Genomic DNA, 6,000 nt, shown 5'->3' on the forward strand with positions numbered 1-6,000 from the left:
ATCCGTCTTTCAGTGTTATTAAAAAAACCTTTTATTTTCATGTTGGCTGTGCGTGCTCACACAGCCAGCCTCTTCGTTTGTATCTTTAATATTCATTTGTCTGCAAGTGCTGCCAACGGTAGGCTACCCGTAGACGCGAAGTTTAACTGCACAAATAGTCACTGGTAATGACGTCAGCATTGCAGGAAGCAGCTGACGCTGCATTCCCCTCGCCCCTCACCTCCCCAACCACTCGTAAACCTATCGTTCCCCACAAACACCGCGCGATTCGTCGACAGGCAGTAGAGGGAAGACTGAAGTGAAGGGAGAATGAGTGACGTTGCGCCGATGTTGTGGGAGAGGGAGAGGGGAAGAGAGTGAGTGAACTAGAAAAAAGTGTGGAGTGTGCTATCTGTGAAGAGTTTGAAGTACCAGTTCATTGAAATTGAGTGGTTAGTTCACACTTCACTGGAGTGAAGCGTTCATTTGAACGACTCATTCACGAGCTCCCCATCACTACTGCACAGGTGCCGTTCATGGTCAAATAGAATAGAGCACATAAAAATCATTCTGTGTATTGTAACAGTATTTGTTTAGTGTAGTTAGTTAAATAAAACTAAAATTCTTGTTTTGAATAAAAACGTAACCAAACAAGTGTACTGGGCGCTACATGCAGAAAATGAGTCGATATAAGCAGCACTCGGCGTCAACAATATTTGTGGTGAAGATTATTTTATCGTGGCACATGTTATATTTGCTGTTCGGGTCATCTTTCTCGTCACAAAAACTCTATATGGCCTTCGTAGTGGAAGGAAGATAAAATTCAAAAGTTTCAAGACCAGGACATTTTAAGTGATGACAGAACCCACACAACCAAGCTAACAACCTTCTGGATCCATGTTCCTCGACTTGCTGGAAAAGCATTGCATGAACTCCAACTAAATGAGTGAAACGTTGATTATTTTTGTGTGTGTATAAAGAAATCTTTGGTTGCCACACACCACAAATCCGAAAGAAAAGCATAGTAAAACTCTACATACTCGGAAAAAGTTGTTCCTGTCACTTAAAAACGTTTTTCTACAACCTCATTTATTAAATGCTCAGAACACTTGTTTTTGTTAGAAATATAAAATTTAGCAGTTTGTGATCGATTCCCATTACATTTTTAAAGGGAAGTTTAAAATACGTAGATGAAATGAGATTATTTTTGCTTCCATGTATTCAGTACCCAGAAAAATCAGAAGATTCTTATACAGGACTAGGTCCCAAATTTCATGACAAGAAACTAATCCACATCACAACCGAAATCCTTTACCAAACAACTGAAAAACTGACTCAATGAGGAAGAGAAGAATTGGTTTTTATGGACGCATCCACAGAATGAACTTAAATAGACTAACCAAATAAAATGTTTTGACTACTTCCGGAAAAGAAACCAAATCATTTTAAGAAAACGGAAAAGGACTTAAAAGAGCTCCAAATCACACGATGCTCACAGATAAAACTAGAAAAAAAGGACTAGAAAAAGAGGTTCCAATTCAAAATCAAAACCAAATGAATGACATAGATCTCTGAAGAAGAACCAAAAGCAAGAGCAGAAAGAGTGAAACAATATGTGGCTGATGAAGGAACGCACAGAACATTAAAAAGAGATTCATCTTAAGTGCCCCAAAGTCGGCTGCAGCGAAGTAAGAAGGAAATGGATTATACACATAGCAATAAATTTATGTTTCATTCCTCGAACTATTCAAGATCATTTATTCAATACTTGGTGTATAGGAACAGTTACAAGCAAATTGTTTCATACACTGTAGGAGACTGTGCTCCATATAAGTAACAACACATTATTCTTAAGGTTCAAAGAAAACACACATCACCTACTGTGTCGGTTGGGCAAGAATACAAAATACGTTCTGCCATGGTTTTACTGATCGTACTATATAACCGTTAGCTTGCAGAGCTTTCGATGAAATGAAAGAAAGTACAGAGAAGAAATGGAAAAAAATTGATAATGTATCAAAGTCATTTAATGACTGCACAAACTGCAGGCAGCACTATTAATTGGAAAGTAGTTGCTTGGCTCGCAATTATCACTTAGCCAGATGGAAATTTCTCTGTTCTTACAGTGAGTAATTTTCAGATGCCTCTGTCAGTCCAGCTATAAGATTTTGAAATAGAATTTCATCTGTGATGACAACGTGTATGTTGAAAATGAAATCAGTGTTGTTTAGGTACCAAGCTAGCCATAAAATAATATTGAGATCTGGTGACTGTGGTGACCACGTGAGATGCGACAGTTCATCCTCATGCTCACAAAACCAGTCCTGGACGATGCTAGCTGTCTGAACATGGGTCCTGACGTCATGGACACAACATCACCATTGGGGAACGAATACTGATCTACAGAATGGAAATTGTCATATAATCCTTGTCAGGAATGCGACTTTGCAGGCTACCCATGAGGTACAAGGAATACCACTATATGGCTGCCCAAATTATCATGGATACCCCGCTATCTTTCACTCTTAGGAAGTAAATTTGGCCAGAAGTTTGAAACAGAATGAAACAAGTCTCGTCCACCCAACTAAATTTCTTCCATTGCATTGCACAGGTCGCTAGGGTGCTTCCTCAGCATTGTGGGGCCCTGTGATGCAGACTGAGGTGAACGAGGGCACTATAGTTGGAAACAATAAATCACTTGGAAAGCTTGGACGAGTCTTAATACGGTGCCTTCTACCTCTTCCCGCTACATTTGGTCATCCTGATACATTCGGTGGCAGAAGTTGCCGCTACAAATGTGTAAATACCGCCAGTAATGGATGCCAACATGAATGCAGATGCTTGCCAAGACTGCAGATTGCTCTATTCTATTTGACCATGGACAGCACCTGTGCAGATTCCTCATAACGTTTCAAGTGTCAGTCATGGTCAGAACAGTGTTTTATGACTGCAGCCTCTTACAGGCATTTGCATCACTGATGAATGGTTCTGGAATTTCAGCTAGCCATGCAATTTCCTACTTATGGAGCTCCAGTCACGTTGTTTTGGTGCTGACAGTATTCCCGAATGTAACATTCAGTTCTGTGGCGACTTTTATAGCTATCGTCCTCTTCTTTTCTGTCACAGTCCTCTTCAATGACTGCCTGTCACTTTCACTCAGGACACACATTCGGCTGTGTTGTGACTGAGTGGATCATGTTTTTCAGCTTTCCCTGTATGCAGTATAAATCTTCGACACGTTGCCCCTTGAAACTCCAAACACATTGGGTACCTTGGTTATGGAACCACCCACCATGCGAGCACTAATAATTTGTTCAGGTTCGAATTCACTTAGCTTAGACACAGTGCACTTACAACTACAGAAAACACTGTTCTGACCATGACTGACACTTGAAACATTATGAGGAAGCTGCACAGGTGCCGTCCATGGTCAAATAGAATAGAGCAATCTGCAGTCTTGGCAAGCATCTGCATTCATGTTGGCATCCATTACTGGCATCCATTACTGGCCACTGAATGTGTCAGGATGACCAAATGTAGCGGGAACAGGTAGAAGGCACCGTATTAAGACTCGTTCAAGCTTTCTAAGTGATTTATTGTTTCCAACTACAGTGCCCTCGTTCACCTCAGTCTGCGTCACAGGGCCCCACAATGCTGAGGAAGCACCCCAGCGACCTGTGCAATGCAATGCTGTGTTGAGCCGGCCTTGGCCACACGCGGAGTTCCGACAGCATCAGGATGCACCGGCTGCCGCCTCAGCTGTCCCCATCCTCGTTGCCTCAGCACCACTCCGAGCAGCTGTCAAGTGGCAACTGCAAGATGCTCTGGGCCGTGTTCCCTCGCCAGTGTGGCTTAGGACGCAGTGACAACAAGCGCCCACAATCGGGTGTCTAAATCAGTTGAGATGGTAGGAAAGTAACACGTTTCAAATCAAGTTACCGTATATCAACTGTTGAGTACAAATTGGCCACGCCCGCTTCATTGGAAGGAGAAAGATTTGAAAGGATGTTAAATGTAAATTCAAATAACTGATCTCAGAAGAATGAATGAGTCACAACGACAACGGTATGACTTGCGACTAGAGAACACGTGACACACACATATAGGCAAAATGTACGAAAATTTAACAAAAGCGTGATCCAATATAAACTGCAGAACACTTGCAAAGATTTACTAATAGAGATTGACTAAACTGACAGTATCACTGCTCGGATGAATTAATAACACGCAGATTCTGTACCAAGTCTCGAAACATACACGCCTCACAAAGATCAAAGAACAGATAACTATACGCGAGATGCGAGCCCAACACGTGCATGTTAATAAGGAAGTTAATAAGGAACTACAATATGTTGTGTATTATTAATGTAATCACATTACGTGTGTGCATTTCCTGCACGCATCCAGGCTACATGTCACCACCTCTCCCTATAGCAACACAGCAATCGGCGGCATTCGAAACCAAGTACTTCTCTCTACACAACGGAAAACAAGCGAGTGTACTTACTTAAATCCATGCCCCATCATTCTCAGCAAGTGCACAGCGACCTAATTGTTTCGCTCACCTGGCACTCGAAGAATACTTCGAGGGTGGCTTACAAACTAACCCTGAAGATAACTAAGTTATTTGTACCCAATATTAGGTACAAAATGGCGTCTTTGCAGTAATTGTAACTCAAAAATGGTTGAATTGTGAAATAGCAAATTAAATACTGAAAGTTGCAATGTAATTGCCAGCTTTCAGTATCAGTCATGTCAAATACCAAAATGAGTTGAAATTAATGACATATCTACGAAAAACAAACTATGAAAGCAATACAAAGTAATCTGCTACAAAAATGACGCTGTGTTATAAAAAAAAGAACGAAGGTAATATTTGTAAGACTGATTGAAAGTAAAAGTTTGCCTCGCGCGTTCCTGTGTCTGAAAATGTGTAGCAAGATGAAAATGACGAGCAGTTTAGGCAGTAAATAGTTATGTATAGGACAGTAACTCGGCAATCATATTCCGCTCTAGTTCACTCATTTCTCCCAGTTGACTAATTTTGACAGAATCACGTCTGTGGTAGAGACGCGTTCGCTTGTCCTTATATATAACAGCAGATATACAGCCTGCAGTCAGAGAGAACGTTTTATGGTGGGGTTTCCACGGACATTTGTTGATCTGGAGTAACAAAAAACTGGCCAGCTGTGCGTGGGACTAGCCTTGACTAGTAGTTCCGTACAAACTTAATGTATAGAAACATTTCATTCATTCCGGGAATTGAGAATCTCGACGATATTTGTCTGTTATCGACACAGATTTTGCCAAGGTATCGGTCCCGGAAATTCCAAGACGTTCGAGAATGTTCCAATTTTAATTTTGAAATCGGATGACGAAGGACAAAAGAAATATTTTTGTGGTATAATTACAGCAGGCGTTGTCAGATGTGAATATTACGGAACTATCAGTTTACTAAGCCACGGCTGCTAATACTAACACGAATTCTTTACAGACGAATGGAAAAAACTGGTAGAAGCCGACCTCGGGGAAGATCAGTTTGGATTCCGTAGAAATGTTGGAACACGTGAGGCAATACTGACCTAAGACTTATCTTAGAAAATAGATTAAGGAAAAGCAAACCTACGTTTCTAGCATTTGTAGACTTAGAGAAAGCTTTTGACAATGTTGACTGGAATACTCTCTTTCAAATTCTGAAGGTGGCAGGGGTAAAATACAGGGAGCGAAAGGCTATTTACAGTTTGTACAGAAACCAGATGGCAGTTATAAGAGTCAAGTGGCATGAAAGGGAAGCAGTGGTTGGGAAAGAAGTGAGACAGGGTTGTAGACTCTCCCCGATGTTATTCCATCTGAATATTGAGCAAGCAGTAAAGGAAACAAAAGAAAAGTTCGGAGTAGGTATTAAAATTCATGGAGAAGAAGTAAAAACTTTGAGGTTCGCCGATGACATTGTAATTCTGTCAGAGACAGCAAAGGACCTGGAAGAGCAACTGAACGGAATGGACAGTGTCTTGAAAGGAG

The sequence above is a fragment of the Schistocerca americana genome, chromosome 3 (assembly GCF_021461395.2).
Source record: "Schistocerca americana isolate TAMUIC-IGC-003095 chromosome 3, iqSchAmer2.1, whole genome shotgun sequence".
NCBI lineage: Eukaryota > Metazoa > Arthropoda > Insecta > Orthoptera > Acrididae > Schistocerca > Schistocerca americana.